The sequence below is a fragment of the Triticum aestivum genome, chromosome 5B (genome assembly GCF_018294505.1).
Source record: "Triticum aestivum cultivar Chinese Spring chromosome 5B, IWGSC CS RefSeq v2.1, whole genome shotgun sequence".
In the NCBI taxonomy this organism is placed as follows: domain Eukaryota; kingdom Viridiplantae; phylum Streptophyta; class Magnoliopsida; order Poales; family Poaceae; genus Triticum; species Triticum aestivum.
The window spans coordinates 34888571-34910392 of record NC_057807.1 but is presented as its reverse complement, the minus strand read 5'-3'; the positions used below and the strand labels follow the sequence as shown (position 1 = coordinate 34910392).

The window sequence follows — 21822 nt, the reverse complement described above, 5'->3', positions numbered from 1 at the left end:
ATAAGTCTAAGATATAAGTAAAGGTGGGGCTAAGACCTCTAAGTCAAAGAGTGAGGGCGTTAGCGGGTAGTATTTTGGAATGCTGATGTATTTGATTAATAAACCATTGAGTCGTAAATGACATATTTAGTTCTGGATGAAATATTGATTGACTTTCCATTATACTCTTCTTCCAGCGAAGTGCTTTAACTCTCGTACATCTACCCTCTCTTCCAATCAAGTATCTAGAGAAGGTAGTGGGCCTTTTGAGGTATGGCCTGATAGCGCCTTATAGTCTTGACCCGAATGCTTGAATTTCTGACCTCACTGGTCTCAAATAAATAGACTTTCCTATCCTCTTAAGGTTCTCTATGCCCTCAGACATTGATTGCTATACAGAATTTAGCATAAAGTATTTGAATATTCATTATTATTATGAGGCTGAGAGAGCAAGTAACTTAATGAAGCAAGACTTAGAAGAAAAGGAGAGAGATTCTCCACACGAACGAACGACTCGTCAGGTTCGAACTGACATAGGTGAATCGGACCAACACCTATCTTACACCAACAAGGAGTCGCTTTGTTTACGCAGTTGGCAGGCCACCTTCCTAATCTGCGGGCTCACTGGTCAAAAGAGTCCTCTATCCGGACTCCCCCTAGACCTCTGTCTGGCCTAGGGAACTTATCTAAGCTCGGGAGCTCATGTCTCCTCACTTAAAGCGTAACCGGCTCACCTCCCCCATCCCCCTTTCCATTTTATTACTGACAAAACCCACCTTTCAATTGACTTAATGAAACGACTTCGACTTTCAAACAATCAATCGTAGCAGCTCCTGCACCGATGGAATTTTCCAGCATGCCCTTCCGACTAGTCAAAGTATTAATTAAATAGAATCCACGGTCAAACCAACACGGATTTAGGGAAAGAGAAAGATCTATAATCATCTTCCCTCAAAAGGAAGGATCTCGAAACAAATTCTCATCGTTGACCACAAGATGTTCTAGTATCTCATAGGTCGACCAACCACATGTTCCGCTCTTGTTAAAGAAACATATTGATGAAGTGTCAATTCGTCAGATGAGATCTTTGCTTTCCTTCCACAGGTTAATGAGCGCTATATTCGGGAAGTATAGGATACCAGAGAAACTAGCAAGTATTGGGGTGGGGGCACTACTTCAGACAGCTTTCCTTTGGACTTGCTCTACCTTCTAAATTGAGAAATGGCTATCATCACATCGAGCTGTCTACTTCTTATCCATAGGAGGGAGTGAACCGTTATGTTCCTGAAGTCAGTATTGGAAACACAGGTATCCAGAGCTATTCTTTGAGCAGCATCGACCTAATTCCTATGTTTTTCCGAAGATCATTCAGGGAAGAGAAGAAGACATGGGAAAGAAGAGCACGGTTGTAAGTAGGCATCAATAGATAGATATGATTGGTTGACGAAGATTGGCTTCTTGGGCCCCCCGTAGGGCTATGTTGCTATGCTGCTAGAAAGAAAGGAAGAGTTCGATGTCCATCAGTTCGTGGTTTCAGAGATTGCTTACCAACTTTCATTCATATCTGAAAAGATCAAGGGTGCCAAAGCCTTCATTGATCCAAAGAAAGAAGCTGACACAGGCAAGACCTGGATGATCGAGTTATCATATTGACTTGGGTTATGCCAACTTGTGTTGTGTTTCATAATCAAAGCTACTTGTCCTTGCGTTGCCCAAGAGAAGTCATCTTTGCTAGGCTGTTTTTCGGTTGTCTAGCCATGCGTGGGAGCGAAGATAACTCCAAAAACGTTCTGGTAGATGAGGGGAGACTTGCTGTATCCATTTCCCTCTTTGGCCAATGATTTGAGGAGCTAGCATCAGATGGTCTATCGTGGCCTTTTTATTAAAAAACATATAAAATGAAGCATAGATGAGACACTGTTTAGCGAGAAACTTGTGGAAGGCTTGGGCTATCCTCGTACTCTTTGGTGCTGACTCATTATTATTATGCAGCAATCATATCACTGTCTTTATCGACTCCATGCAAAACATGTTCATTGAATTTGATAGGCCTAAAATGGCTAACATTATGACCAAAACAACTAACATGCCAAAACTGGTAATAGGCCCGCGGATCTCTCTGGTTATCAATGCTATTTTATTGTGTTCTGTAGCCTTCCTAACCACAGGCGTGGATCCACAAGAACAGAACAAGCAACAAGAGCGTGCTTCCCTGCTTTAGGAGTTTCTTCCACCGATGTGCCTATAGGGAGATAATGACTCTCCTAAAACCCTTATTTGCGGTTAATTGTTAATTGGATCTACACTTTTGTTGGATCCACATCTTTGAAAGAAGACTAGTTTGGCACGGGTGGGCTAGAAAGACTTCAAGGATAAAAGCGATCATTCAACAGATAAGGTCCTTTTGGGTGACTCTGGATGGAGCAAATCTATAGCATCAGCCAGTCTAGCGCATTCTAACCACTATCACTTTCGTCTTGTAAAAGTGTAATAAATGCGACTATGAATTAGGGTAAGTAGACTAGAACTATAAATTGACCTGGCGTCGACGCGTAGCCGCTCACCATTATGGTTCTATTGGTTCTCATCGAAGTATCTAAATGGTTCTATTGGGGTTCTCTTCGAGATATCCAAATATTATTTGGAATTTACCACCCGTGTGGAGCCTTGAATGCGACTAAATTGGATCAGTCACACTGGGCGATCACTCTCCTAGAGAGCTCTTATGGCTCTCATGTGATAACTAACTCGCCTTTCTCAGAATCTTCTGAATCAGGATCCATGGTTGCGTCTGTTGGCAGTAGCACTTCTTCATTGTATTTGTGACTTGGCTTTGTGAAAGCTCCCGTTGACATTCTAACACATTAGAATTCTAATCTTTGATTATTTCTTAAGAAATTCGACCCGAAAGGCTTTTTAGCTGAACATAAGGAGTGGTGTGCGGACCCATAGGCAGTTACCAATATATCATTAGATTAGTTACTTCCCACGCGCCAAACAGGCGTCACCACACTGCCTCCCAAAGGCTTCTTTTAGGCTTCCCCGCCACATCACACACTTTCTTGCTTTTGCTAATCCGATCCAGAAAAAATGAACATTCTCCCACGTGCTTTGGGCCTTGCAATAGAAGTAGATGCTACAGACGTGGTGTCATTATCCGCGATACCTCAATCGATCATAAGAAAGGGAATATAACCTGCCCCTCATTGTCCAGGTTTTCTTTGAACAACATCGGCCGGACAAGAACAAAGGTTTTCACCATCGTCTTTGGGCTTTGCTGGAACTATGTAAGGTTTACGCTCGTGACTTCACGAGATAGTGATTGTCAACATCCCACACAACTCTCACTCTCGCTCTGGCAAAAGGAAATGAATGTATCTACTCCTTCAAACAACAGGAAAGCAGACACGCATCCTACCCACATCAATGCCTCTGCCCTCTTGTATCTACATATCATGATATGGATACCCTTGGTCATTAATAAAGCGAAGATGATTTTAGCCGAGGTGATCGGACTAACACTGAGTGCATTTGTCCTGACTAGGCTTATTACTGTTCTTAGTGTTCTAAAGTGGGACAGGCGCTAGCTCTAGTAACCATTCTCCATTGATTGGAAAGGGCTTCGAAAGGCGTTTATGAAACTAAGAAAGCATAACTCTGGCTTAGAGTCACCAACCATCGAACCATCTCCAGGTCACAGTCACCCACCAGGAAGGCATAGAGGCAAGACAGGAAGTAAAGACAACAGGAATCGAACCTAGGAATAGTAAAATGATGATTCAAAGCGCTACCGGGATGCAGCTCTTGTTCAAGGTAGGTTAGTAGCTCTAGCCAGAAGTCAAAAAGCATTAGTTGGTGGTAGCCCTTAGGAACACGAGGAGGCTAATGTAGTGAAACTGGATGAGCAATGACGAGGCCCTTTCACACTATCGCCCTGGATTGTTCACCTAGTTCAAAGAACACTCAGGTTGCTTAGAAAGCGTAGCGTTAGGAGACACCAGGGTGTTAACATTCAAGAATGAGATCACACCAGTGGTACCAGAAGCTCCAAAGACTGTTGAAAACAAAGGGAGTGGACAAACAAAGAAGAGAAAGGAACAAGAACCCAGTCGTCGAACCAGTATAAAGCCCTAAGTGATCTGCTCTACAAGAGTATATTAACTCATGTTTGAAGTATGAACAGGGAAACCCGATACCTACTACCTTAGAAGAAAGAATTCTGGAAGAAATGAAGAAGAGCTGTTCGACAACGATCCTGACCTATCAATTCATGAAATTGGAGTTTGATGTTGTGTTGTAAACGAAATCTTCAGAGAAATGGAAGACAGGCAAAGTATAGATTAGTTCATCTGTCCACTCAATGAATTCCACATTCATATCCAATCTCATTTCATTAGCAAAAGATACCGCTATGCTCTAAATTGCTCTATTGACTTTGGATAGACGTGATCAAAACCAATATGCTTGGTTAGTTCATGCTTGACTGGATCATTGGCAATCTGAATAGGATTCAGAGTCTCCTGTACTGCCTTCATTCACTGCCAAGCTCTAGTAAATATCTGAGTGAGTAAGTTATGGATCATGGGCTTTTCCATCTCCTGCTTATGGCAATATCTACTTCTTTTTAGCTGAGGACAAGGGCCCCTCCTATAAGGTATTTTGTAGTTGGTGGGAGCGCTTTGGCGCGAGAAGTGATAGCTATGGCTTAACAAGCATCAACTGTTCGCACAAGCGCTGGTATCTTTATGTGTCCTGTGAGAAAGAGAAATAAGTGGATGGTATCGATCGAGGCAAGTAATAAAACATGCTGGGAAAACTGGAACTGACGGATGCAGAAAAGAAGGTACTCGCGATGGACGATCTTGACGATGACAATGGCACATCTCAGTCGCCGACTGTGTGTCAAGTCCATCAATTCCAAAGGAGTGGTTTGTTTGCTTCACTTCACTTTACGATACTGTTCCATTGCTTCTGTGCAGTAAGAAGTTGGCAACAGGGATTTCAGATAGGTAGGTTCAGTCAACCCAAGAGAACTGTTGGCGTGATGAGCTAATGGGTATAGATATTTTTTGCAGGTTGGATACCATTGAGGTCAGTGCAGGTATAAGAAAGGCTGAGAGACGAGAAAACAGTTGTCCCGTGGCTATCAAATTAAGAACGATAACATGAGTTGTAGGTTCTCGTGCAATTCTGGGTCATGTGGCAAAAACAGGTCACTTGACTCAGTCTGTCACTTTCAGGCCATTGCATAAGCACTTATTAAATTGAAATAGGGGCATCCATTTTCGAGATCTATTGCACTTTCCACACCTGTTGTGTACAATCATCCATGCATAAGTATAACAAAAGATTCGGATCCGGAAACTGAAACAAGACATAGTTGGATAGGTGCCATGCCCTGGTCCAGGGATATTGCTAGGACCAATAATAGGAATATCATTTCAATAGTGCTAGGAAGAAGCCCCCCGGGGCGTAGCAGTTGGTGGGGAGGTTGGTGTACCGCTAGCCCATATTCTGGCACCGATACGATGTCCTTTCGAGGAAGTGGTTCAATCAGAAATAAGGTGCGCGGATCAAAGCATTGAACGACAAAACCCCTTTTTAATGTGGATTTGATAAAGAGCAAGTCAATCCACCGTTTACGGATTGGAAAACAGGGGCTATATACTAAACCTGGGATGGGATTCCACCACCCGTCAACCCTTTGCTTTGAACTGCTTTTCCAAGGAACCAAACTGGGCTAACTTGAATCTGTTTACTTGACTTCTATTTGAATCTACTCCTCCCCTCGGTGCATATTATCATATAAAAAGAAACATTGCTATTCCATTGTGTCTTAGACATTTCACTGATGCGGGGCGGGGAATCGAGTCTATTTAGGAGTGCATTTCCCTAGCGGACGAGGTGATTGATGCAAGATCTTGTCAAATTGATTGATTTAGCTGGCGACGAAAAAGAGCATGAAATGCAACTCAAAAACGTGTATAGTAAGTAGTCTTCGTCGATGGGACAAACGCTCCAGTGTATGCGTTACGAGGCAACTAGCATTTTGTCATGGAAGTTCGTGAAAGAATGTTCTTGTTTTTCGTTGGAAAAACCAACACCGACGTCAAGATCAGTATCCCTTCCTTTCTCTTTTCGGGAGCAGAGCTGAAAAAGATGGGAAATTCCAATGATTCTTCGTTCATTATCATGTCGATTCCTCACAATCGCTCTTTGTGATGCTGTGGAACCATGGCAATTAGGATCTCAATACACAGGAACACCTATGATGCAAGGAATCATTGACTTACATCATGATATCTTTTTCTTCCTCATTCTTATTTTGGTTTTCATATCATGGATGTTGGTTCGCGCTTTATGGCATTTCAACGAGCAAACTAATCCAATCCCACAAAGGATTGTTCATGGAACTACTATCGAAATTATTCGGACCATATTTCCAAGTGTCATTCTTTTGTTCATTGCTATACCATCGCTTGCTTTGTTATACTCAATGGACGGGGTATTAGTAGATCCGACCATTACTATCAAAGCTATTAGAAATCAATGGTATTGGAGTGCGCCTCTTAAGAGGGTGATTTAAGTGCAACGAAATGTACCGGTGGTTCATGAAGCATCTGGCTTACCGGTCATCTCCCATTCCCGTCGTCGAGAGACTAAAAGAACTATAGCATGCCAGAAACGGGGAGTTGAGGTGGTTAGACCTATACCCCGAAATGCTCCCAGCATAGAAGCCTATGGTTCCATTCTTGTTACTGCTGGAGGTACACATACCTCTTCTCGGTTTGCTGGAGCGATATACGAAAAATAGATGCTAAGCCTGCAATGTCCGATAACGGGGCTTCAGTAGTGAATATATCGGCACGACAGCAGTGGCATACAACTTTGGACCTAAGGGCTGGTCCCGTTACCTTTAGGAATGGGGGATCCCCGTTGGCAACAACCACGGTAGTAGTTGCGGAACTGCTGGGCCAGGAGAGGACAACCTGTTGTTCATGCTCCTCCTTCTTTGCTTCGGGGATGGAGGTCCTACGGTAGGTAAGAGCACGCACAAGCACTTGACCGAAGGGGACCAGCGCTTCTACTCCTCCACCGAGAAGCCGTTCTTGCGAGAAGCAAGGGATGTCGTGAACGGTGGGAGGTCAAAGAAAGAGAATTGACCTATGAATACAGTGATCCTATGATCTAGATAGACTCCGTCCTTTTATTTTTAGATAAGGGTGACTCAAGAAATTTGGGTGGGACCTGCTGGCATAATGCAGGCTGGAACGTGGGAATTCGAGGTCTCATGAACGAGTTTTTTTTCATGGACAAACATACTTTCCGGTCTTTTTTATGGATCCTTTTAGATCTATGGGCCGGCCATTCACATGAGCATAGGGAATCTATACTCGAGCCTTCGACTTGGCCCCTGGCAGGATAGGTGAGGAATCACTCTTGAGATCTGATCTATTGGGGCCTACAACTTTTCCAAAGCCGACTAGCATCCCTTTCCGTGGTGAACTGGCCGTCCCATACCTTCATTTTGTCTCATGTGTGTTGAACATTGTCTTCCTCGGTTCCAGCTTCACTGATGTAGGTAGGGCTGGGCAAGAAAGGGTCCCCTCTTGCCTATTAGTAAGCAGGCCTTCTATTCCACCGGGGTCTTACGGTCTCATAGAGGGGGGAGAACTACCTAACTAAAGAAGAATAGTGCTCTTTATAAATAAGAGTAGGCGTGGAGAGCTTTTTGCGGGGAAACTTGCAAGTCAAGTTTGGGCGGAGGCGGGCGTCGACCTAACCTTATGAGTATTCGGACTATAACAGTTCCGATGAACAGTCACTCACTTTTGACAGTTATACGATTCCAGAAGATGATCCAGAATGGGGTCAATCACGTTTATTAGAAGCTAACAATAGAGTGGTTGTACCAGCCAAAACTCATCTACGTATGATTGTAACACCCGCTGATGCACCTCATGGTTGGGGTGTACCTTCCTCAGGTGTCAAATGTGATGATGTACCTGGTCGTTGAAATCTTACCTCCATCTCGGTACAACGAGAAGGAGTTTACTATGGTCAGTGCAGTGAGATTCGTGAAACTAATCATGCCTTTACGCCTATCGTCATAGAAGCAGTGACTTTGAAAGATTATGTGGATTGGGTATCCAATCAATTAATCCTCCAAACCAACTAAACCGAGGAAACTGAAGCGGAAATGCAATTCTCGGGTGAGGGAAGGGGGAAGCTCCAGGAAGGCTTCGCTCACTCGCTCAAAAAGCTCTAACGCTCATTTACAAGTGGAGCGCATAAGCCCTTATTGAAGTAGGGTGAGTGTCGGTGTCAAAACCGGCGGATCCCGGGTAGGGGGTCCCGAATTGTGCGTCTAGGCAGATGGTAACAGGAGACAAGGGACACGATGTTTTTACCCAGGTTCGGGCCCTCTCGATGGAGGTAAAACCCTACTCCTGCTTGATTAATATTGATGATATGGGTAGTACAAGAGTAGATCTACCACGAGATCAGAGAGGCTAAACCCTAGAAGCTAGCCTATGGTATGATTGTTGTTCCTCCTACGGATTAAAACCCTCCGGTTTATATAGACACCGGAGAGGGCTAGGGTTACACAGAGTTGGTTACAATGGGAGGAGATCTACATATCCGTATCGCCAAGCTTGCCTTCCACGCCAAGGAATGTCTCATCCGGACACGGGACGAAGTCTTCAATCTTGTATCTTCATAGTCCGGGAGTCCGGCCAAAGGTTATAGTCCAGTCATCCGGACACCCCCTAATCCGGGACTCCCTCAGTAGCCCCTGAACCAGGCTTCAATGACGACAAGTCCGGCACGCAAATCGTCTTCGGCATTGCAAGGCGGGTTCCTCCTCCGAATACTTCATAGAAGATCACTACTAGGGAAAAGCCTATACACAGAATCTTACCAGCAGCGCTCCCCAAAATACCACGCTACTGCTATTTAGCAGCAGCGCGTGTTAGCGAAACGCGCTACTGACAGGAAAATAGCAGTAGCGGGTCCACCACAAACCGCGCTACTGCTATAATTGCCATGACCTCACCCCCCGCTAGTTATAGCAGTAGCACACTATATTGAACAGTGCTACTACTATAGAAGTTAGCAGCAGCGCACTTATAGGAAAACAGCTACTGCTAAGATCAGCCCACAAGTTTAGTCCCACCTCGCTCCGTGAACAGGGTGTTTACCACCTTAAATATGTTATTTCTGAAACTACCACAACCAGTTGGTCTTCACTGAACTCTATGTGTAAAATTTGTGGCCGCAATATGAGTCCTCTCCGGTTCCTACCGGAGAGGATTCATATTGACAATTCAGATTGTACACAAAAAGATCATTGATGGCCAATGTATTTTTGCATTGACGTATTTTTTTGTATAGTTACACTTAGCAGTAGCGGTTTATGTGCAAAGCGCTACTGCTATTCAGATTAGCTGTAGCGCATTTTGGTAAACGTGCTACAACTATCCCTACCTTATCCCCACGCGCACGACCGACCCTCACTCACACTCTCACCCTCGCCCCCGTGCCGATAACCGTCGTCATGCGTCGCCGCCGCCGCCTTTGTCTGTCCGCCGTCGAGGTACTTCCCTCCTTCCGTCCCTCCTCCCTCCTCCTTGCATATTCTCCCTCCGGCTGCGGCCACCCCTCTCTCCTCCGCCGCCGCCCTCCTACCTCCGCCTGCGGCCACCCCTCCTCCCTCCTCCGCCGGCAGCCCTCCTCCCACCGCCCTCGACCTCGCCGCCCCTAGCTACCTCTCCATCGCCCCCACCCCCTGCAACTAGTTAGTACTAGATTTAGTAGTTGTAGATGTTAATTTAGGGTTCATAGCTAGTACTAGATGTTGCTTAGTTAGTACTAGATTTTTAGTAGTAGTAGATGTTAATTACTAGTAGTGATGGTACTAGTTAACTAGGGCAGTATGATTAATAGTAGTTGTAGTTGAACAAGTTTAGTAAGTAAATTAATAAACTAGTTGAACTAGTTGAATTAATAGAACTAATGTATTTTTAGTAAGATAATTAATATAACTAGTTGAACTACTTTATTTTTAGAAATAACTAGTTTTTTTTCTATTTATAGTAAGTTTATATTTAGTAAGAACTAGTTGAATTAATAAAACTAGTTGAACATGTCATATTTGTTGTTATTTTTTAGTTTAAGCAATTATTCAGGATGTATTAGTGATAACTTATATGGTTTCAGGTGACCACCGTCGTCCCCATCACCGATCCCCTCCGACATCCCCGCCGTCGTCCCCGTCACCGACCCCCTCCAACATCCCCGCCGTCGTCCCAGTCACCGACCCCCTCCGACATCAAGGTGAGACCAGCCAAATATCCTTGTATATCTTGTGTTGTTGCTCAAATAGGATATGTGGTTGCCCAAGTGGCCGATCATGTTCAGTTTACATCTCCGAGTGGCTTATGTTTTGCCAGAGTGTTGATTAATTTCCGTTCCGGCAAATTTCAGGCGCTCGATATGTCCTTTTTTAGCAAAGGTCATGTCGGATTTTTTCGTGAATTCTAGCATGACTTGTGCTAGAATATGTACAAGTTTAATCTTTGAATTATGAACGTAGGAAATGTCGTACTCGGACGACGACAGTCTCCCGGGGGAGTGTAGCTGGTGCCACGACGATAGAGGTATGTGCGACAGGTTCGTTCAGCTGGACGAAGATCGGCGCTTCAGCATTAAGCTCGAGGAGACCTTTGATTGTGAAACGGTACGCAACAACGACAAGTGTTTTTTTTCGTAATTAAGCATGACTTCAACTATTTCAATGCCTAATTTTCATATTTTACAATTCGACTAGCTTATCCCATGCCATGCAAGACGCTATATCTTGGAGAGGATGGGTTTTGAAGACCATGAAAATTTCGAAACAAAGAAAATACACCTAAGGACCCATCATGATATGGATTTTGAAGTAAATCTGTGCAATGCTCAGAGCGTAACCCATTTTGGTTGCCAAAATTGGGAAGCACTTTGCAAAATGTATGGTTTTTATGAGGGTATGATTGTCACCATGGATCTTGGTGATCCTGACATCGAGCAAGACAATATGGACATTTGGGTCCTTGTTAATACGCTTCCGATTGTACCGCTATGTGAGTTTCTCAAACATAGTTATTAACTAATTTATATTGTTTATTTCAAAATAGTTGATAGCTTATTTCCATTGACAGCTTATTTTGATTCTTCAAAGACTGTGCGGAAGATGGTAGATAAAACCCACTACACCGATGGCACCGAATTAACGTATAAGGAGAAAAATCATCTGATCGCATTTTGTACTCTTCTTGAGAATTACAATAAATATTATCGAACTCCTCCAAATTATGGTGAATACGTGCCACTAGTGCATGTGTTGAACCACGGTAACTTCTCTGGAGATACCCTGGTAAGATTTTTTACTATTACGACATCCGTGCATCTTTTGCATACTTCTAAAACTAGTACATCATTGCTAACTACGAAGTTATTATTATGTTTTTCAACAGAAACTCCCGATGGATTGTGTGCCTCATTTGATGTCTCTGCATGGTCGCCTCTCAGTTCTGAACATACTGCCAGGTAAATCTATGGAGCTCACCTGTGCATATCGGATTTCTAAAACCCGTGAACACATGTTCATCAAAGAATGGAAGAAATGTATGGACATTCGCAAGGAGGTTCTTGGAAGTAACATTCAGCGAAAGGCAAGAATTGGAGACAGGCTAATCTCCATTCTCCATAATGGAGAGTCAGGGGCTATCTTGTTTTTTGCTATTTTACCTTAGAGAATGTAGTAGGTCTTAATCAAATGTAATAGGTCCTATGAGGTACAATATGTTTATTATGTGGTAATTTAGAGTTGATAATGAGGAGTACTTGTGATTACGACTAGTGACCAATTTGCTATGTGATGTCATTGATGAAAACAATGATCTTGAGGAGGTGTTATATGACAATGATGTATTATGATGATAAGTTGTTAATGATATGATGATGACGATGATATTATTATATCATTGGGTGAAAGAACCGCAGATTAGTTTCAAGTGGATGGACATCCACTTGAAACTAGTCCACGGTTCTTTCACCCCGTGATGTAATAACTCATTATGATGTAAAAATAATCTCTAAATTCCTGTTGTATGAAAACTTGTGTAAAGGTGTATAAATACAACATGAAATAAAAAAGAAATAAAATACTAAATAATAGTAGTAGCGCGGGAAAGGAGAAGCGCTACTACTAATTACCAGTAGCGTTGTTCCAAAGGAGTGCTACTACTAAGTCAATTTAGCAATAGTGTGGATCCATGTGCGCTATTGCTAAGCATTAGCTGTAGCGCCTTATCAGTAGCGCTCCTGCCCGCGCTACTGATAGGCCTAAAACCCGCGCTGCTGCTAGGCTTTTCCCTAGTAGTGGATGTTGAACACAAGGATAGTGTCCGGCTCTGCAAAGTAAGTTCCACATACCACCGTAGAGAGAATAATATTTGTACAAATCTAATCTGCTGACGTATTCCGCAATGTGACATCATGCCACAGCCAAGCCTTTATTCGAATCGTTTTACTGTCCCACCTCAGCGAGTTTAGCGAGGCGGTTTCCTTGGCACGTCTTGTCAAAGCAGAGATCGTGTCCCCTTATTCCGGGATTCTCATCAATACGGGCGTGGGTAACCCAATCGTGCATGTTGGTATGTATTCTCAAACGAAGGCGAATCCCAGACGGTCACGGGGAGGGCTCTTGGTATTCAACCTCTTTATAAAGAGACCAAGGCTCGACTCCTTTCTTTCAATCTCAATCAAATCCGCCTGTCGCCCTGAGTTCCAACACCCAAAGCTCCAGATTCAGGCGCTTCGGACCTTCGATGATGTCCGGCTCCGACCTTCAAGGCCGGTGGATGCCCTCCTCCGTCACGGAAGAAGACGTGTTAAAGTTAAGAGACGCCAGGTATCTAACCGGCGAAATCTTGCATAGGCTGCCTGCTCAAGGGCAGGTTATTCCCACTCCCAAGCCCGGTGAGAGCGTGGTGTTCGCGTCTCACTTCCTTCGGGGGCTAGGCTTCCCGATTGACCCCTTCGTGAGGGGGCTCATGTTTTACTACGGGCTGGAATTTCACGACTTAGCTTCGGAGTCTATCCTCCATATCTCATCCTTCATTGTCGTGTGTGAGGCCTTCCTCTATATTACTCCTCACTTCGGATTGTGGCTTAAGACCTTCAAGGTAGAGCCGAAGATGATTGAGGGGCAGCACGCAGAGTGCGGAGGCGCTGTTATAAGCAAGATTGCCGGTGCTCCATGGCCCGAGGGCTCTTTTCAAGAGGAGTTTGGCTCATGGCAACGAGAGTGGTTCTACATCACAGCCCCCAGGGGCACCAAATGCATGGCGCCTCCTGCCTTTCGCTCGGGTCCCCCACCACAGCTGGCGTCATGGGTCAATGAAGGGCTCAACTGGGGGTCGTCCAAGGACGTGCCCTTGTTGCAAGGCCGCGTTCGAGATCTCTTGGAAAGAGATATCAATCTGGCCGTAGTGACGTAGGTTATGCTGATTCGTCGCATCCTGCCCTGCAAACGCCGTCCCCTCAGCCTGTGGGAGTTTAATCCCGAAGGACCACGAGCTCTCCAACATTTTATGGGCATGACACCCGTGGAGATGTACAAATTGTTCTTCGGATCACAAGCAATGTGTCCGGACTCGTCTGAGGATGCAGGTCTGAGCTGCAATCACCCGGATACTCAAGTAAGTAGCCTTGTACCCGGACACGCTATCCGTATATTTATCATAAAATTGCCCTTAAAAGAGCTGTCCTTCAAACAGGAGTGGATAGCAAAAGCAAAATTAATCAGGTGTCCGGCTCCCCTCCTCGAGACCACGCCGGATCCCGTGTTAACCAGGATGCTGGAGGTTGCGCCTTTGGAAGAAGGCAAAGAGGGGAACAAGGAAGGTACCGCCTCCCCGAAGGAGGCTGTCAGGGAAGGAGGAATCGAGAATTCCTCCATCCAGGGGAAAAAGAGGACCACCTCTGAAGACCCGGAGGCTATGGCCTCAAAGCGGGGGAAGAAATCTTCATCAGAGGGTCTGGCGCCGGGAGGTGCCTCGGCGGCATTGCATCCCCAAGGGGATCAGCTCTCCACCGAGCCGTAAGTAGAGGAAGGTTTTTTTTAAAAAAATAAGAGACATCCCCATTCTATTTCTGAGGAAGATAACCGAAATTTTACCTTGTAGTTCGGATCTCCGCCCTTCTCAGCAGAGCTCATCTTCAGGGGATCTTCGTCCGGAGATGATGGAGAGCGGAACGCCTCCCCCTGCCATACCGGCTTGCGAGGCGGGAGACCCTAAGGTGTCGTCACGGAGGGTTTCTTCGAATCCGGCAGGGCCGGAAGGTAGTCGTATAGCCCCCCCAAGGCCCTCCGTGTCCGGCCTTCGAAGAAGGCCATCGGACGAGTCCGGCACCGTCCGGTGCACGGTCGGAGGAGCTGAAGGATCTGCTCGGGCGAGCGTCTATCTCAGAAGAACACCGTGGGTTGATGGATACGGTGATTAGAAGGATTTCATCTGTGGAGAGCGGGTTGTACGAGGCCGTCAGGAGTTTACTGACGGGTTTTGAGGTACGTGAAAGGATGTACCTTTTGACAGATCCGCATATATAAGATGCGCCCTGTATAGATAGTAGCCCCTGAGACTCGGTGTGTTGTCAAAAAGGACAGCGCACCGAGGATCATAATCCCAGGTATAATATTGCGCCTTTCTTATGTAGGTGGCGAAGTGTCCGGTGGCTGGCCGGACTGAAGGATTTGCCGAGCTAAAGCGGCAACTTGACGTGGTAGATGCCGACATCGCGCTTGTCAACAAGCGGCTTGACGAGGCACAAGGTATGTAATTTCTCCGAAGACACCTGGTAAGAGGATCTTGATGCCCGTACCTTACAACATATATGCTTGATGCAGATGGTGCCGCTGCCATGGAGAACCTTCGGGCGGAACTTGCCCGAGCCAAGGAGCAGGCCAGGAAAATAGATGCAGCTGCCTTAAAGGCGGCTGAAGAGCTGAAAGCCGAACAGGCTGCTCACTGCCAAAGAAAGAAGGAAATGGCCGAGATGGCTGAAAAGTTGAAGAATGCTTCCGACCGCTGCCAGCTTCTTGAAAAAGAAGATCGGGTGGCACAGAAGGACCTAGAGAAGGTCACTACCGAGGCCAAGGACACTCGCTCTGCGATGAGAGCTATGAAGGAGGAGCTACGTCAGGCCAGAGATATCACGGCTGGAAAGCCCTATATGCTGCGGATGAATTTCGGGGATCCTAAATATGCTCCGTTGGACCGGAAGTGGAGTGCGGAGAACACTTACCTGGACTTGGCGGCAAGTGCCGCGGACGCGGGCGAACACTTCTATCAAAATGACCATGAAGTGGAGAGGTTTTTTTGGTCGCGGTTCCAAACAATCCAGAGCGCCCACTTCCAGTATCCGATCGTTTGGCCGCATGGGCGGAGCTGAATAGGTTATCCCGACTCACCATGAATCATGTCGTGAGTCATCTGTGGCCGAAAAGGCCTGAGCCGAAGAGTTATTTTAGCTTGGTGCAGCAGTTCCTCGGTGCGGTGCCGCATATCAATGCAATGAAGAGGTCGGCGTGCATAGAGGGTGCACAGATGGCTCTTGCCCGTGTCAAGGCATACTGGGCGGATATGAAGGCCAGTGCTGTTGCATCCCAAGATTCGGACGAAAGCCGAGTACCTGCCGAGCACTATTTTCAGGAAGTTCTGCCGGGCGCTCATTTAATAGAGACGCAGTGTTCGAAGGATGTTATGTGTGAATAACATGTATTATTGTAAAACAATGTTTCGATGGAATATAAAAGCTTTTTATACTTGTGCTTTCAAGAATTAGAATACCTCCTGTGCAGCCGTTAATGTATATGTGTATATAACCTGAAAGATGGCAGTCTTCGGCTTCAGCCCCCACGCATATAATGCGAGGGTGTTCGCAAAAGGCGCATTTTCACACTTGATCCAACGTCTTGGTCCTATAAAGGAGGTGATAGCGCAGCGAACTAGGCAACCGGACTATAATGCTTTATCACTTTCACTTAGCCATAGGAGTTTGACAGTGGGGCTACTATATAGCCCCTAGGGGCACCGCGCTCACCCGAATTCGGGGCGCATGTGTGCCTGTCCGGGAAACAGCCCTTCGTTAATGCGGAGGAATCCTAAAGATTCCGGCGGGTCATTGAGTGGTTGACCAGTCTCACGCTATATCATGACAGTCAGTTTTTGGCTTTCTCTACTGAGGTGCTCGCCTGGCCGAACCGGGGCACAATCGCAGTAGTTCTCCTGGTGCCGCCATAGCCGATAGAGCAGAACGTAAGGCAGCAAAACACAGGAGTCAGGCAAACCCAACATTTGACCAAAGACATGATTCGGAGCTGATGCATATAAGGCCAAACTCATGACGCCGAACACTCACTAAGGTATTCGGTCTTTATGGAAACGGGCTGAACAACGCCCTTGGTAAGAAGCCCCTGGTGTCCAGGTACGCGCAAAATTTTGATGTGGCCAAATGCCAAGACGCCAGCCTCCTCCTCGATTAGGGAAAGAAACCGGGGGATGTTATCAACAAGAGACAGTAAAAAAGGTTTATGCAGGGTCTTAATCTGAAAAGAATCCTTAGAACGGGCCCCTACTGCATGTCTGCGCCTGTGTCTCTGTTGTGCCGTATCCTGGACGGGTGTAGCACGGTGCTCATCTGTAAAAGAGAGGAACTTAGTTGAAAAACAATCATGCGAAAATTTATGTTATATTAAATAAACAAAATATAATTCGGAAAATGGGTAGAATTGAGCTTTATTGTCTCTTGCTGTATACGCGCGGAGCCCCTTGTACAGGGGTGTGCGGCTAGTAAGCCTTTGTATGTTTACGCCGGACTCGTCTAGCCGTGTCCGGGGTCTGAACGACCTTTTTGGGTGCTTTGACTAGTAAAGCTGGTTTAGTGTGTGGCTGTTAAGGTAGCCGCATAGCCTTCCGCTTTCGTGGAACACTCGATATTTCCCTTTAATGAAATGATGCCTCATGGACCGGGCATTTTAAGTGTAAGGGCTGCATAATGCGGTATTGCGTTAAAGCGGGCGAAAGCTTCACGTCCCCGCAGTGCTTGATAGCTACTTGTATATGGGGCGATGTGAAAGGTTAGCTTTTCACGGTGGAAGTTGTCGGGGAAGCCGAACCTAACTTCCAATGGGAGAGAACCCGTACAATGGGTATCTGGGCCTGGCGTTACACCTTGAAAGGAAGTGTTGCCATGGCGAATTTTTGTTGGGTTTATCCCCATTTTGTGGACTGTGTCCTGGTATAGCAGGTTTAGATCACTGCCGCCATCCATTAGGACTTGTGTGAAGTGGAGTCCGCAATTATCGGGTTAAGACCAAGGCAGTCCAGCCTGCGTTCCGGATACTTTTAGAGTAATCCTGATGGTCGAAGGTGATTGGTTGTAACAACCAGTGGCAGGACTCCTCTGGGACAGGCCATATGGCGCGTATCTCCGTAGGCGCCACTCTGTATTTCCCTTTTGTCACATGAAGTGAGTTTACTGTTTTGACTTCTTGTGGGAACTTCTTTTGTTCTCCGGTGCTCTGCTTGTGGGGTTCGTCATCGTCCTCACTTGGTATGTCAAGCCCCTTGTGTTCGGCGTTAAGTTTGCCGAATTGCTTGAAGACCCAACAATTTCTGTGGGTATGGTTTGCAGGCTTCCCGGGAGTACTATGGATTTGGCATGTTTTGTCCAAGATGTTGTTTAGGTTAGATAGCTCATCCCTGCTATCCTTGAGGGGCAGCTTTTTCTAATTCTGCCGAGAGCTTTTGAATCCGGCGTTGACTGTCATGCTCTTCAGGCTGTTTCCCTTGGTTCGGTGCTGGTCTTTGCTACGTCGTGGTTTCCCGTTTCCATCCCTGACTTCGGATGTGCTTGGATCGCTGGTGTTGCTCCTTGCCAACCACCTATCCTCTCCGGCACAAAAGCGGGTCATGAGGCTTGTTAATGCGGCCATTGTTCTTGGCTTTTCTTGGCCGAGGTGTCTGGCGAGCCATTTGTCTCGAACGCTGTGTTTGAAAGCTGCTAAGGCTTCGGCGTCCGGACAGTCGACTATCTGATTCTTTTTAGTAAGAAATCTGTTCCAGAGTTTCCGGGCTTACTCTCCGGGTTATTGAGTTATATGACTTAGATCGTCTGCATCCGGAGGTCGGACATAGGTCCCTTGAAAATTTTCCCGAAAAGCATCCTCGAGCTCCTCCCAACTTACGATGGTGTTTTCGGGAGGGCTTTTAAGCTAATGCCGGGCTGGCCCTTTGAGCTTGAGGGGTAAGTATTTTATGGCGTGGAGGTCATCTCCTCTAGCCATGTGTATGTGGAGGATATAGTCCTCAATCCAGACTCCAGGGTCTGTTGTTCCGTCGTATGCCTCTATGTTTACGGGCTTGAATCCCGCTGGAAATTCATGGTCCAGCACCTCATCGGTGAAACAGAGGGGGTGTGCGGATCCCCTATATTTGGGTGTGCCGTGATGTTTAGATACTTGTTGCATTGCATTGCTTACTATAGCTTGCTTTCTTGGCCCGTAGATAGATCTGGCTGGGCCGTCTTTTTGATGTGAATCCTTGCGCGGATCGCGTGCCTTGCCGCTCTATGTTGGCCATGGGGTTGTTTATCCAACTGGATATCTTTTTTATTTTTTTGATTGCGGGGGCTCTAAGGCCTCCTCGTCAAATTCCGGCAGTAATTTCCGGTTCGGATAGCTCTTTGTGTGATGACTGTTGCCGTACTTGTTTGCGATGTTGAGTACTTTGCCCCATCTAATTCTGAGTGCATCTTCCTCTGTTTTGAGCTTCCGCTTCTGCTTTTTCAGGCTACGCGCAGTGGCGACGAGCCTTTTGTGGAGGTTATTCTTCTCCAGCAACTTGTCCGGCGTGAGGTCGTTCGGACTATTATCTTCACCGGGGACGGGTTGTTCGGTTTGTTTACCCAAATTGCCCTGTTCGGACGGTTGCTCGATGGCATGTTCGTCGTCCGCCGGTTCGCCCTGCTCGTTGGCTGGGTCTCTGTCGAGGTGGGGTTTGGCACGTCGCTTACGCTGCTGTTTTGATTGCTTTTCGAGGGAACGGTCCCTCGTTGCGTCCCTTTGTTCCTCGTCGTTGTTTCTTTTAGGTGTGTCCACCATGTATACATCGTGAGATGAGGTGGTTGTCCAGTGCCCTATAGGCGCTGATTCCTGTTCGTCTCCTGCATCATTGTCCATACCGCCGATGTCTTCAGAGTCGAAATCGAGCATGTCGGTTAAATCATCGATAGTGGCTATGAAGTGGGCGGTGGGTGGGCTTTGGATTTCTTCGGAGGCCGCATTCCAACCTTGCTGACCATAGTCCGGCCAGGGCTCTCCTGATAAGGAGAGAGACTTTAGTGAATTCAGAATGTCGTCGAAGGGCGAATGCTGAAAGATGTCTGCGGCGGCGAAATCCATGATCGGCGCCCAATCGGATTCGATCGGCAGGGACGGGGAAGGTTCGGAGTCTGGAGAGGAGTCCGGCACCTTGGAGTCGCGAGCTTCGCAAAGGACAAGACTGGTGTTCGGCTCGATCGCCGTAGAGGTTGCAGCCCCCGAGGCGGTGTCTAGCCATCCGTCCTCGATTGGCGTAGTCAGCTCCGAACTAAGGGTCAGAGCGGACACCGGGACGGCCTCGTGGGCACTGTTCGGCGGCAGAGCTAGATCATGCCCATCGCGATAGTGCGGCGCGCCCGGCCGTGGCTCAAATCCGTCGAAGAGCAAGTCTCCGCGGATGTCAGCCGTGTAGTTCAAGCTTCCAAATCTGACCTGATGGCCAGGGGCGTAGCTTTCGACCTGCTCCAGATGGCCAAGCGAATTGGCCCGCAGTGCAAAGCCGCCGAATACGAAGATCTGTCCGGGGAGAAAAGTGTCACCCTGGACCGCGTCGTTGTTGATGATCGGAGAAGCCATCGGGCCTAAAGATGACGACACAGAGGAACTCTCAATGAAAGCACCAATGTCGGTGTCAAAACCGGCGGATCTCGGGTAGGGGGTCCCGAACTGTGCGTCTAGGCGGATGGTAACAGGAGACAAGGGACACGATGTTTTTACCCAGGTTCGGGCCCTCTCGATGGAGGTAAAACCCTACTCCTGCTTGATTAATATTGATGATATGGGTAGTACAAGAGTAGATCTACCACGAGATCAGAGAGGCTAAACCCTAGAAGCTAGCCTATGGTATGATTGTTGTTCCTCCTACAGACTAAAACCCTCCAGTTTATATAGACACCGGAGAGGGCTAGGGTTACACAGAGTCAGTTACAATGGGAGGAGATCTACATATCTGTATCGCCAACATTGCCTTCCACGCCAAGGAATGTCCCATCCGGACACGGGACAAAGTCTTCAATCTTGTATCTTCATAGTCCGGGAGTCCGGCCAAAGGCTATAGTCCGGTCATCTGGACACCCCCTAATCCGGGACTCCCTCAGTGAGGCCTTACTACACGAGAACGTAAATCAAGCACGGGACGAGCCTTGTCTACGAAGCTTCGCTTCATCATCTTGCTTGCTTCTGGCGAAGCTTAACGCACTATAACATAGGCATGCATGATGGTATGGTAGGAAGACTCCTTTTAAGGCCGACAACTACATAGGAGCGATAGGAAGCCAAGCCGTGAAAAGGAAAGGCGAGCAGCCCTTATTGCAATAGCAAACGGCCTACTTATAGCCCTATTTATACCCTTTCTCAGGGACTTCAACGGGCCTTACAAGCTCAATAAATTGCAATTCTTCACCTTTTCCTCAGACAGTGGGAATGCATTTTCTTACTTGATTGACATTGACAAATATGTGTACCACACCGAACAAGCAATATGTCATATGCTTGATGTACCAGCCAAGCCAGCTCTTTTTTTCTCAGTTCCCTTATCCTTAGCGCAAAAGTAAAAAGAAAATGAAAGATAGTTTGTATTTGCAAATGAAAATGAATATGGATCTAAATAAATTAGATAGTCAATAAATAAGAATTGGAACAATAGAAAAAATATCCTTCGCCCCTTATCTCTTCATCATCATCGGTTCCGTCACTTGTGGTATTCGTTTAGAATCTTGTTGACCCTATTCGCTTACTCCTATTTTCCTTATTTCTTTTTCTACATAATTAATTAGAACTTTCTTGAAAGAATGGGGTTCTCTCTGGGGGGCGCACCCTCTCTTCCTTTTTGAGAAAGATGGGCTTGTTTTTTTTTCAATAAGTTCTATTGCTTTGACACATTTAGTATATAACATAATATATATAAGAAAAGTACTAAAGGCGAAGGGCATTCTGTTGTACAACTACTTTGGTATAGTTACAAAGGTAACCGGTAGGTGACTGTTGAATCAACAGTAGTTACGAAAGGGGGAAATAGCTTAGTTGGTTAGAGTGTTGGTCTGTCACGCCAGAAGTCGCGGGTTCGAACATCGTTTTCCCCGCCCGATCTTTCTTTCTTCCCGAGGTCATACCTCTGCCACTTTACCCTGAGTTTCACTAAGGCATATAACCCCATTCGGGTAAGAGGAGCAAGTAGTGGGGAACATCTATTTATATGCGTGTTAGCACCAACGACATCTTTTTGAAAGTAAATTACATCGATCCTCGGTGCTAGGTACTCAGGTAAGTAAATCCTGAGGATAGAACTCGAACAAGCACTACAAAAAAAAAGACACATCCGTGACATTTTGGGCCAAACGAATTTTTTTCTGTCATACATATGACACTTCTATGAGGATAATTGTGACAAAACCCGGTATCAGCATAGATGT

At 46.3% G+C, this 21822-nt stretch overlaps 1 long non-coding RNA gene and 1 pseudogene across 1 annotated transcript; one reads left to right on the top strand and one right to left on the bottom strand.

The window, feature by feature from the left end:
- Window positions 1–836: 836 nt before the first annotated feature.
- On the bottom strand, window positions 837–20972 carry LOC123115535 (uncharacterized). The gene is made up of 3 exons (XR_006456654.1): window positions 20616–20972; window positions 2688–2691; window positions 837–847 (listed from the first exon to the last, which is right to left on the bottom strand). It is a non-coding gene; the product is annotated as an uncharacterized lncRNA (long non-coding RNA).
- LOC123115534 (cytochrome c oxidase subunit 2-like) lies at window positions 6137–8159 on the top strand (annotated as a pseudogene).
- Window positions 20973–21822: the final 850 nt, after the last annotated feature.